Source organism: Ambystoma mexicanum, chromosome 2q (assembly GCF_040938575.1).
Source record: "Ambystoma mexicanum isolate Mex_15411 chromosome 2q, UKY_AmexF1_1, whole genome shotgun sequence".
NCBI lineage: Eukaryota > Metazoa > Chordata > Amphibia > Caudata > Ambystomatidae > Ambystoma > Ambystoma mexicanum.
The window spans coordinates 194,828,214-194,841,402 of NC_090924.1; the positions used below are offsets into that span (position 1 = coordinate 194,828,214).

General features: G+C 48.6%; 1 protein-coding gene across 2 annotated transcripts in view; it reads right to left on the reverse strand.

Annotated features, from left to right (window-relative positions):
• Positions 1–13,189, reverse strand: part of ABCC1 (ATP binding cassette subfamily C member 1 (ABCC1 blood group)) — a 2,255,476-nt gene that overhangs the window by 1,120,407 nt on the left and 1,121,880 nt on the right. The window lies entirely within an intron of this gene.

A 13,189-nucleotide genomic window follows, 5' to 3' on the forward strand; every position in this document is an offset into this window, starting at 1 on the left:
AAATGATTACTGAGCCAGAGACCAACTGCAGATACTGTAATCGGGGCACTACGGAAACTGCGAGACATTTGGTTTTAGAATGTGAAGCTCTAAGTACATGTAGGAGAAAATATTTTTTAATGATGTCCGATCGGGTTCATAAATTGTGATTATTTTTGGAAAAGTGTTAATATTAACTCTGTAAAAGAAGGTTTAGCGGTGGAAGGATTCATTAAGACTATGAATTTGATGAATGAATGCTTTTAAACTGATGAAACGTTATAAGGTATTGAATATTTAATGTATTGTTTCGAGATTACTTTACTGTGATTGTTATATTCTATGGGCCTCATTACGAGTTTGGGGGGGGTAGCCATGCCCTTAATAAGGGCATGGCTACCCCCAAACTCGGGTCCGGGTTCCCTGAATGGGGAAATACCAGGCCATTCCGACCTTGGAGGGCCCGGTATTTCCCCATTCAGGGAACCCGGACCATTCGCATTTGAGCCCCCATAGGGTTCAATGGGAATGGGGAGCATGCCAACAATGGGCCCATTAATGACTGGCCCGTTAGCATGCTGGGCCGCTCGTGGAACCCACTAAGGACGTCTGGTAAAACCAGGCGTCCTGAGCGGGTCCCGCGAGCGGACCTCGTAATAGGGCGGTAAGGGGTTAACACCACCTGCTCCTTTACCGGCGCCGTTAACCCCTTACCGCCCTCCTCGTAATGAGGCCCTATGTATTGTATGGATTTTGTAAAAAAAAATAGTTTTAAACCAAACACAAAAAGAAAAAATAAATAACTGCTTCAGTGTCCAGGATTGCAACCTCTCTTGCCACATCCTGAGAAAATACTCATGACTTACTTCCCCTCTCATCATTTCCCCTCCTCACCCCCATGCCTGGCTTTCAACAAAACTCCACTTTTTACAGATAACTTGAGAAGTAGACCTACCATAGTGTCACTGAAATATATAAATCCTTATAGAACTAGGTTAGGCAAAAAGTGTACAATTGTGGCATTAGTCCCTTGACTGGGAAACTACAAATACCAGAATACAATTCAGCAAAAGCCCAAGTAGCACAGTTAAATAAAATAACACGGATGCTGTGTGTTTTCTTAGTGCGTTATGAGATATTTAAAACTAACACATGGCATCCGGGACTGTGCACTGTCTCCAATCCGTGCAGTAACCGGGACCGGTCCTGCTTGGCTTCAAAAGCGAGGAAGAGGCCGGCCAGCTCAGGCTATGTTGCTCCAAGTGGTCTTGTAACTTGTGCTAATTTATTAGGCAACATGGCCTGAGGGGGCCAGCATCTTCCTTGCATGGAAGCCAAGCAGGGTTGGTCCCAATTACTGCATGGATGGGAGTTCCCGATGCCCATTTTAGTATGGACTAGAGATGGCCACAGTTATGAGTCATTTTATAGCAGTGAAAGTTGGAAAAACTGCCGTTTTTTGCACTCCCAGGCCTACACCAAAATGCCCCCACGCCCCTAATCTGTGCCAGACACTTTTTTCGCAGAATTGCAGCCAAATCCATTGCACGGGTCAGATGCTATTAGCAATTCATTTTTTCAATGTCCAAAGTAACTAAGGTGACCATGCCCTATAATAGAAACACACACACACACACACACACACACAGGTGCTTTAGTCAGTAGCCTACAGGGACTTTTGCCCATTGAGGGCAAGGTCTGTGGAGGCAGGGAATGGGTTCAGGCATTGGCCAGGACAGCAGCCAGAATCCTTGCTAGTTTCGGCCCGAGGTCTGCCCCGCTGTCTCATAGATGTCCCTGACTCTTCTCACACAGTCCAAAATGAAGAATCGCACCCCACCCTCAATGGCCACATGTCACCAGGTTTTGATGAGAGCAAGCCTTTGGTATCAGAATGATACTGCAACCCTGCTGGGGGTTCCTCAAGATGAAAACAAAGAGCAAAGATAAAAGTTGGAGTATGGATCCTTCAAAAATGTGCAGCACCTTGGCCTAAAAAAAGGGAGAGGGGAGTACACGTAGAAGATGCAGGATGAAGAGCGAAATGTTTGCCAGTTTTGGGTGGGGGGGGGCAGGACAGGATGGACTTTCCAATAACAATGCAATCTTGAGTTTCTGGCATGTAAGGATCTCCGGGAGATGTCCTATCAAAGCTTTAAGAAACACCTAAATGATGTAACCTGGGGCAAAACAACCTGATGACACTGTACTAACAGATTGATCAGCAGAACACATTACTGGTCCTCCCAGAGGTCACTCGCTGAAAGATAGGAAAGGTGGGTACCACCATTCTAAGAGTGAGGGGTCGGTTAACTTAGTTATCTTATGGCATCTGGATTAAGAAGATTGGAAGAGGCGCTCTGCCAAAGGTCCCGATATATCTTCTCTGAAACAAAATGAATCAGTCAGTTACTCAAAGAAATGTGACAAAAATGCAGAATTAACTTCTCATAGCACTGGCTACTAGGATCATACACAAGGCCTTAAACCAAAGGAGGTAGAGGAACTGATGGCTCTGATGGCACCTGCAGCCCGCAGATCAAGCAGGATACGACACAGGCTGCGCGGCTGGGAAATGGCGCCTCCTGACATGGGCCTGGCATGAAGGAGTGAGTTGTGATCTCTGGCGGCTCCAGCGAAGGATCGTTGCTGGATGTGCCCCTTTCCGTACCTGGCCCGCTACCATCCAGCAGTGGCGCTTTGCTGTGTAGCGTGGGCTTGCACGTGTAATACGATGTGTGGCAGGTGGGGTTCGAACGTGAGAGCTTGAGGGCAGACAGAGGCCCGGTGACTGGGCATTGATCGGACTGGCCATTACATGCAGCGACTTTCCTGCCCATCAAGGAGCATGGTCCTCGCCCTTCGGCAGCTTTGCACCGGTGGTAACAGTGCTGCGGATTCCCCTGCAGCGGCTGCTTTTGCCTGTACCTCAAGATATGAGCCATGCTAGCAGCATGGAAGGTGCGATTCGGATTAGTGTGGGGAAGCTCGCCCAACGCACAGGGGCCTCCCTCTGTGTAGGGCATACAGCATTTAGGGGGCTGTGCCCTCAAGCGAGGTCTGTTGGTGTGACTTACAAGAGAAGGAACCCCAGCACTTGCATACTGGTTGTGAGGATGGAAACATGTGGAGCCCATCATCATGACTACTGGCAGTCTGTTATTGTTAGCCACACAATACACATCTCAGCTTTCATTTTCATGCCCGGCTAGGCTAGGTTGGTCTTACTTCTGGCACGCAGTGTAAGCAATAAAGACTTTGGCTGAGCAGAATTTATGGGCTGCATCTTACAAAAATGATAACCTAAGGTGAAGCGACAATAGTGCCAGCTTCAACATCTTTAACCACCCCAATCTACAGCAGCGCCTTGGTGGTTTTTATTGACCACTCCTCCTAACGTGTGTCTACGAATGGTAAAGGCCTGTGACTAGCGGGCATTTGGCAATAGTACAGCTCCACCAGAACACTGTGTGCCCCGTGCTGCAGGTAGCCATAGCTTCATAGTGTGTGGCCCACTGGGAGCTGTATCCTGGGGTGTGAGGACTGGAGATAGCAATAGGGGGTGAACCCTGCTACGGTGAGCCTCTAGCGGAACCAAGTTCAAACTCCCCCCACCTCCTGTAGCCATGATGGCCAAAACACCCAAGTCGGGCCCACAAGGTACATTTTCCATATCTCCTTTCTCTAGTAGGGAAGCAATCTCCTGCTTGTGTACCAGATCGAGTCCGAAAAAGATGGGTAGGTGGAGAGCAATCCGAAAAATGGAAAGCAGTTGTTTGGGGACACCACTTGTTGCTCTCATGCATTCAAAATAATGTTCTACCTGCACTCTCAAAGAATGGTGGAAGAATTTGGACTGGAGAACAATTTTCAGAGTGATTTTGATAGGGCGGCTGTTCCTGGTGGGACAAAGGATAAAACTGCAGAGAATTTCCTCCTCTGCCTCTGGTTGCTGTTCAACATTTTCTTTGCCTTTGTCTAGCTGGGGTTTGGCCTTAACCACATTGGCTAAAATAGGTGACGTAGCAAAAAAGCTTGCCTCTACAAATCTGTATTTTTATCTGGCAGAGTTGGTTGGCTGCTGATGCGCTGCTGTGCCCAAGTATTTAGCTGAAGCTTAGCCTGAGTTTTTGCAGGCTAGTATCAGCTTTTGGTCCAAACAAATTATGCCATTAAAGGGCATGTCAAATATCCTTTCTATGATGTCTGGCACACACCCAGACATTCTTAGCCAAACAAATAATCCTGACAGTGTTACAGTGTCCATGGCTCTGCCCAAGCAGTCTGCAGCCTGCAGCCTTAACATCCATGATCAGATCCCTGAAACCATCTCAATTCACTTCAAGGATGTGCTCTACTGCTTCCGAAAATTACATAGTGCAGGTGTATGTAGCGGCACACGTTGCATGTATAGCTTTTAAAAGACATGCCTCCAGAAGCATAATCTTTCTTTGCTAGTGCATCGTACCTTTTTTCATCCCTGACTGTGGTGAAGATTGGTAGGCACTTGTCTTTGTTCCAGAAGTGGCAGCGTGTACTACAAAACTTTCACAAATTAGGTGTTTGTAAAGAAAGTCTGGATTTGTAAGGGCAGGTCTTAGCAAAGTATTTTTTTTACCAGATGTTTATGCACAGCAGGTTTATTCCACTACTCTAAGTGTCCTCCAAAGATGCATGGAATGGCAGAACCGGTGTCTTAGGAGGCCCTTGATCTACAATAACAAGGTTGTATTCAGTAATTTGATTCATTTGGGGGACCAAACCCCAGGGATTCTGGAACCTTACCCTTCTCTAAGATGTGTTAGGATGAGTATAAGTATAGGTGTGTGTGAAGTCAACCTCCGGGGAGGTGTGGAGCCCAACAGGAACCTTAAAGTCAGAGGCTAGTTACACAATCCTTGATTCCTCAGAGATTAGGTCTTCAAGCTCTGACAGCAATTTGGTCGCCGTCATCGTCGAAGATGGGCGGGAACATGGGCGGGAACAATCGCATAACGTTTTTCCTAGATTGTGGAGCACTCAAAGTAGAATCACTCCGCAATGCTAATTGGTCCTTTTATGTGGACGATGATGTGACATTGAGGGATGACTATGTTGATGCTGCTTGGAAATCATTCAAGAGACGTCATACCCAGGTTCTTAGGCGTGACGTGTAGGTGCTTATCAGAGTCTCTGCCGGCATTGTTGGGCGTGCAGGGATCAGATTTTTTCTTTGGTTCATGGAAACCGATGGTGCTGCCTTACTAAAACATCCACATTTTAACACAAAACTCGTCTAATTTTTCTGAGGTGGGAGATGAGAAATGATGATGGGTCCATCGACGAATGTCAATCTTCTTAGATGAGTAGGACGACGAATGATGGAAATCGCTTCCAGGGTGCAAAATTGTTTTATGTTTCTTTTCTTGCTTTTTGGGCCTCTCCAGGGATTTTTCTTTCGCATTGGCGCTCCTAACTTCAGAGGATTTTCTTTTTGAAGGTGTAGTACTTTTGATCCGTACCTCAAGCAAGCAAGAGCTAATTCAAAGTATCTCTTTTAGTGTCAGCAACCTGCATGATCCGCAATTGGTGATTTTGTGCTTGGTACCTGTGAGGATACTTTGGCGATCAGTGAACAATATTTCTGTATTGCAGTACTTGCATATTTTCAAATGAGAGTTTTGAGATCCACATTCTTAGAAGTATGTCAGGAGGCATCATGAGGTTTGAATCAAACATTCCGAGGAGCGTGTGGAGCATGCAGGACAAAGGAACTGAGGTAATGGGGCGCGGTGCGAGCTACTTGTACCACTAATGTCCCATCCGGCGGACTATATCTGAGCACTCTGTGGGAGGGCACAATCCTTTAGAATCTTTATTTTTCCAGGGAACAGACAAACCAAATAGTCAGTCAAAATTCGGCTAATTCTACTTTGCCTGCCAACATTTCTCCTCGCCCTAGGCACGATTTTTCCTCCCCCTAGGCAGGGGTGAACCATACACCAGTTAGTCAGGTGGCTAAGTTAAGAAATCCTTGAGGAAGTGTGCTCCAAGAGAGTTTTCTAAAATTATGAATCTTGGGAAGTAGGTATATAAAAGAATTGTAGCTATGGTTCCTGCATTTTACTTCTTTTCCCAATCTAGAAGAAGCATCAGAACAACTGCTGGCAGTGGCCCTGCAAATTAATTTATATTGGCATAGCCTCATTGCTTTATCTCCATTTCATAGCCGGACCCATGGGCTATATTTTATGACCCTACAGGTGTGTAATCAGTTTTTAAATCAGTACAGCCAGGGCCCCATAAGTCTCTCAATATTCAGAAAAACTAGAAGTAAGCAACCAGCTAGCCAGCAACTTTGGAGAGGCCAACATTGACAGACATGCAGTTATTTTCTTTGCCCATTTAGGTCTTTCATTGTTTAATTATTTGAAGCAGTCTAGTGAGAACATGTGCATACATTCATGTAAAGAGATACTGTGAGTGTCCTTATTTTTCAAATATAAAGCAGCTGTATTCATTTATATAAAACCTTATTTTAGCACTTCATTTCATCAGAAAAAACATGCATTTTTTTTTCATAACACATTTTATTGGTTTTATACCATACGACCGCTGGGTCTACCAGAGCCAGCGTTTACACAACAACAATAATACTCATAACAGTGTTAAAGGTAACGTTGGATGGAGAGAAACACTCATAATGAACACATTTGGTATGCTTTCATGTAGTCTACGATATACAGTATAATGTAATTTGATAAGCTGGCAGAGTTTCAGGGGGGGTATTGTCTTCCCCAATTAGTCTCTGATGTTATGATGTCCGAGGCACTGAAGTTCACATCGTGTCTTCCCAGCGCTGCCATACCTTGTCTGCTTTTTCAGGGCAGCCTCTGGCTCTATAAACCCTCTTTTCTATTGCGATGCAGATTTCAGTTATCCATTGCTCCACTTTCGGGGGTTCCGCTGCTCCCCATAGGCGTGCTATATTTCTTTTACATATTGCTGTTGTAGTCATGAGGCAGAGTTTCTCATATTTTGACATATGTCCACTCCTAATATCAAGAGTTTAGGATCTCTGGGGATCGTTTGGTTCAAAACCCTTGACAGTACATCGCAGCATTGCTGCCAGTATTGACAGATCACTGGGCATTCCCACAGTATATGGAAAAAGGTTCCATCCTCCTTTCGGCAGCGCAGACAGTTGGGTTCAGCTATTTTGCCCCAGTGGTACAGGGCCACTCTCGGATAATAGATCCTGTGTAGTATCTTCAGTTGTACTAGGCGTAGTCTCGCTGTTATGGTGACTTCCCTGTGGTGCATTAGGATTTGGACCCAATCCTCGGACATAATTTCTCCCACATCAGCCTCCCATTTCAACTTCAATCGTTCCAGTTCCGGTGTGGCAAAGGAGGTGATGACATTATACATAACAGTAGTGACTTTGGCTGGGATGTGGTCCACCACTATGTTCCGTTCTAGAGGAGTAGAGTCTGCCATGTCAGAGAGGGCGGGGAGGTGCTGTTGCAGAGCATGCCGAAGCTGTGCATAGTGGTATCTCTCAGTTTCTGGAAGGCCGAAGGTCAAGTTTAGTTCATCAAAAGGTATTCCCCCCCTCCATAATGTCCTGCACTTTTTCTACACCATGTCTCATCCACGCTGGCCAATTCGGCAGTTTAATCACCTCAGGGAGTTTCCTATTATTCCATAGCGGCTGTAGTGGAGTGATTTTATCCCCCCAGCCTATAAAAGGTATGTGACTCTGTCAAGATGTGTGGCGGGTGTGAGGACATGTCACGAGGAGATGTTCTAGATGCCACCATGTATTGCTGCATGGGGGGGCCGACCTCACATGTGGTAGTGTCGGGTTGGCGTGTAAAGCATTGTTTATTACCGCCATCTGACTGGCCCAATAGTATGTCTGTAGTCTCGGCAGACCGATACCTCCTTCCCAAATTGACCTTTGTAGTGTTTGAAGGGCTATTCTTGGATGGCTTCCTCCCCACAGTTGTTGTCTAAGTATGCCGTCTATCTCCTGGAACGTCTTGGTTGGTATGTGCAGTGGAGAATTTTGTAGCACGTACAAGTAGCGTGGAAGTGTTAGCATCTTGAACAGTGCTGCACGCCCTTAAAGAGTCAAGGGTAGAGACTTCCAGTGTTGCACATCCCTTGTGAACCTTTCCGTGATAGGCTGTAGGTTATTCAGTGTATAGTCGTTGAGATTTCTTGTTATCCAGACACCCAGATATCGGAACTGTTCATGCGCGACTTTGTATGGGCAGGGCTCAAGGGTCTCGTTTCCTAGATGATTCAATGCGAATAGTGTGGATTTGGATCGGTTCACCTTCAGACCACTGAAGGTACCATACTCCTGCAGTAGCTGTGTCACCAATGGACATGCTGTTTTAGGTTGTTGGAGGTATATCAGTAGGTCGACCGCATATAATGAGACTCTGTCGTCCCATTCTGGTCCTCCAGGGATGCCATCCCAGGTTCGCATATCTCGCAACCATTGGGCCAATGGCTCCATGGCCAGTGCAAAGAGAAGTGCCGACAGTGGACAACCTTGTCGCGTCCCTTTTCCCAGTGCGAAGGATCGCGACGTCCAACCGTTCACCCTTACTTCAGCCATCAGTGCCTCATACAGCAGTTGGATCCATGTCAGGAAACGTTCACCAATCCCCATCTTGCGCATAATCGCCCAGAGCGCCTCCCAGTGGACCGAGTCGAAGGCCTTCTCAAAGTCCACTGCGAGTACTCCCACAGGGGTATCCAGGGTCTGGGCACGCTCAATGGCCAGATGAAGTCTGCATATGTTCATCCTCGTGGATCTACCGGGTATAAAACCACATTGATCTGGGTGTATTAGGGATGTTATGACCTTTTGTAGATGTGTCGCTAGTAGTTCGCCAGTATCTTCGTTTCGCTATTAATCAGAGATATTGGTCGATAGGAGCCACAGTCGTCCGGGGGTTTGTCTGCTTTGGGCAACACAATTATTGTTGCTTTCCTTAAATCTGCTGGTAGACTGCCTTCATCTCGGGCATGTAAATACAGTTTAAGTACATGTGGGGCCACTTCGGTTCCGCCTATCTTCTTCCAAGTTTCAATGGGAAAACCATTCGGGCCGGGTGTCTTTCCCGACTGGAGTTGCATTATAGCTGCCACTATCTAATCTTCTGTGATTTCTATTTCCAGCATTGCCGCTTGTTCCATGTTGAGAGAGGGGAGGACAATCCTCTCTTACACAGAATGTCAGTGGGAAGCTCAGGTGCGCTGTATAGACTCTCGTAGTATTTAGCAAATTCCTCTGCGATGTCTGCGTCTGTTGATCTCGTTTCAGCGTTTTGTGTTCTGATCGCTCTTACTTGGCCATGTCCCTCATCCCTTCGCTCAAGCCACGCTAGTATTTTACCAGCTTTGTCTCCTGTTTCATAGATTCTGGCTCTCATCGCTCCATGCGCCTGTTTGGCATTGTCCAGCGCAATATTTTGTAGCTTTTTCTGAGCCAGGATCAGGGCTCTATTCGTGTCTGGGGTGTCTTGGATCAGGTGTGTTTCCTCCGCTAATTTGACGTTTGATTCTGCTTCCCTTGTTAATTCCAGGTGTGCTTTCTTTTGTGCTGAATCGAGGAGATAATCTCCCCACGAATCACAGTTTTGTACGCTTCCCACAGAGTAATAGGGGAGTCCACAGATCCTTCATTTAATTCGAAGTACATTGTGCTAGCGTTGTGTAGTCGTTCTACTAGTTCCGGGGATCCCAGATGGTAGTTGTTCAGCCTCCATGTTGGAGGTGGGGTTGGTTTGTGTGTTGCAATGGACATGAGTAGGGGGGAGTGATCCGAGATGCCTCTTGGGAGGTATTCTGCCTGTGTCGCTGTGTGTATTATTGATGCTGGTATAAAAAAAGAATCCAGGCGTGACAAAGATGCATGTACCCCAGAGTGGTAGGAGAATTTCTTGCCTTCCGGGTGGAGGTCCCGCCACACATCTCCAATTCCAAAAGCTTCAACGAAATTGGCTAGGTTAGTTAGGCGGTTCGGGCCTCTACTGCGCAGGTGTGTGCGGTCTCGAACATTATCCATTACATCGTTGAAATCTCCCCCCGGATTAGGATCTCTGACGTGTCCGTCATGAGCAGTGGTATTATGTCTTCTATCAGCTTGGTCTGCAGCGTGGGTGGGGCATAGACCGCCAGCAGGGAGATCGTCTTGTTCCAGAGTGTGCCCGTGACATGCGTGTACCTGCCTCCAGTGTCTTGAATTGTGTTTGTGAGGGTGAAAGGAAGCCTTTTATGTATCAGGATTATTACTCCTCTGGGTCCCATCGTAAATCCTGCCTGTATCGCTGTGTGGTAGTTGGATCGCTTAAACAGTGCGTTGGTCGTACCCGCTAAGTGGGTCTCCGTTAAAGCTATGTCTGGGCTATGTCTATTGAGAAATTGTTGCACTAATCGCCTCTTCAGACTGTTTCCTAGACCATTTACGTTCCAGGTGAGGAGTTTTAGGGTCCGGGTTTTAGTGGTTTGTGAGCTCATTTAAACGTCCATGGATAAAGTGACGACAATGTTCTTTGAATACTGGCCATTGTGTGCATGAATACCTCGGCAGAGCACAACGACCTATGTCGCTCTCCAACCTGTGTCTCAAATACTTTGGTTTTCTATTGAGTTTGTCCATCCTTTAAACATAAAAACACATACCCAACTCCCCCCTCCCTATACTTCACCCCCAACTGAAGCATCTGTCGCCCCATAGTAACTCAAACACAAATTAACTTCTAAGTAAGTTTCAAGGAAGGGTCTTTCTCAGGGGCGGGGGGGTCCTCTTTCTTGCGACGAATGGTAGCTTTTTGCATGGTGGGGTGTTTCTCATGATTCAGCCGGAGGTATAGCAACATTGCGCCCATTTAATATAGTAGGGCATTCCGTTTTTTCACTGTAGGATGTTACCTTATTCAGTGTACAACCGGTTCCGCAGCAGGTTCTGGAGCCTCTTGTTCGTTTCGTTCTGGATCTCTACTCGGGGAAGCTCGCTGTGGTCTAGGCCTGGGTCTTCCTCTCTGTTTTCCTGGTCTCGTGGACCAATCTCCTTCAATATGAGCCTCAGCCCATCTCCAGGCTTCCTGTGGGCCTGTAAAATGAACTGTCGATCCCTTATGATGAATCTTGAGTTGGGCCGGGAAGAGAAGGCCGTATTTCACTTTCATCTGCGCCAATTGCCTCTTAAGTGGCTCAAAGGATTGCCTTGCGCGTGGCACCTCCCGGGTGTAATCTGGGAAGAAGGCTATTCGCGACCCATTGTGTGTAACTGACCCATGTGAGCGCGACATTTGCAGGAGTGCATCTGTCGCGATAGTTCAGTAATCTAGCAATTCTTGTCCGAGGCAGAGCACCTGGGGTCGGTCTGCCCGATGGCATTCTGTAGGCCCTCTCTACGGAGAAAAAATTTGAAAAAGAGTGGGGTTCAAAAATGTCAGTCAGCCACTGCTCGAGGAACAACTCCAGGCACTGCCCCTCCTCCCCCTCCGGCAGGCCCAGGATGCGGACGTTGTTGTCCCTCTCCCTCATCCACTCTAGCCTCCAGGGTTTTCAGACGGGACAGGGCTTGGGACAGCTGTCTGTTTATCCCACTGATGTTGTCCTCCGACTCTGAGATACGGTGCTCGGCCTCACCAGATCTGGATGTTAGCTTTTGTAAATCATGCCGCAGGAAGGAGACATCCGCTGCGATGCTATCCATCTTAATTTCCATGGCAGAGCAGGAACTGGCGATGGCAGCCATGACATCTCGTAAGGCGAGGGGTACTTCATCTGGCGGGGAGGTCGGTTGTTCACCCACTCCCATCTGAGGCGGGGCGGCAGCGACCGCAAATTGGTCCATGCTGCTTTGGGTTGATGCTTTCTTTTGCCTGTCTTTTCCCATCTCGATGTGCGTTTATCGTTGCGATGGAAGGATCTGCACCGCTTGAACAGTCCTAGTGTAGCAGCCGGCCCCCAGCTGGGATCGGTATCCTCGCTGTCGCTCCTTCCTGGTGGTTTCTCCTCCACTGTGCGGTGTGTTGTGGCTTGTCTTTCGCCGGGAGCAGTTGCCAGGTGGGGTTTGTACTACAGAACACCTCCCATATGGGATTACAAGTGTCCTCCGTAATAGGACTGATGTCCGCACGGTCACGAGACCCTGAGAAGGGCCCTCGTCGTATCACCAGTCTCCAGCCGGGCCCGATCCCCACTCCTGGACTGTAGGGCCCCTTCGTGTCCCACACCTCCTCCTTCGTAGGGAGAGATCACCCCCTTTCTTTGGGTGTTTTCCAAATGGTTGATTCTTCAGAGAGGTCGGGAGGGGCTAAAGGAGGAGGGGGCCCACTTACTTGTTGTGCCTCGGGGTTGCTTTCAGTGCAGTCGCCGGTCCCCTTCCGCAGACTGCTCTCCGCGTGGTAGCGCAGGGAGGAGGAGAAGGCCCGCCACGGGATCGTCACCAGGCCTCGGCCGCCATCCTGGATATAGATCGCAGGCCAGCGGCCCACAGCGTGCGCTCCTCTGCGCCTTTTGTCACCACGGTGAGTTACAGAGGATTACCCAGACAGTGGCACCGATAGTTGGTGCAGGTACCAACAGTTTATGGGTCCCGTAAGTGTCAGCGGGTAGATTCGTCGCTGTGCTCCGGCAGCAGTGCTGATACCCAGTAGTGATCCGCTTCCCCGCGAGGACCTCCCATGCAGGGAAGGGAGGGAGTACCAGTTGTTTTGGCCGGAGTTCGGCAGGAGGACTTCTCTTTCCGCCGGTCTCTTACTCTTGCTCTCCGGCTACCAGGGTTGTAGTCACCAGTACTCGCGGCCGACGCCGCTCTCCGCAGCCACCACCGCCGCCGGCACCCGCAGCGCAAAAGGCAGCGCCGGTTCCCAGCCCGCGGGTATGAGGCTGCGACTCCCGGCCTCACCGCCTCTCCACAAGCGCACAGCTCCTCCGGTCTCTCAGGACGCCGATGGAGGTCCTCACCCTCCGGTTCCAGAGAGGCCCCAGCTGCGTCCACAGATCACCTCCTCCCCAGCAGACAGGCACGGGGATTCGGTTCCGCTCTCCGCACATCAACCGCCGTGCACAGGGAGCAGCTATCGCTCGTCCAGCTCCGCTGTGACACGGCGCAGGTATCTTCCTCCACCGCAGGCGCCGAGGGGTTCTGGCCGTTAGGAGAGATGAGCCGAGGCGGCCATCTTGAAGGCGCCTCTCG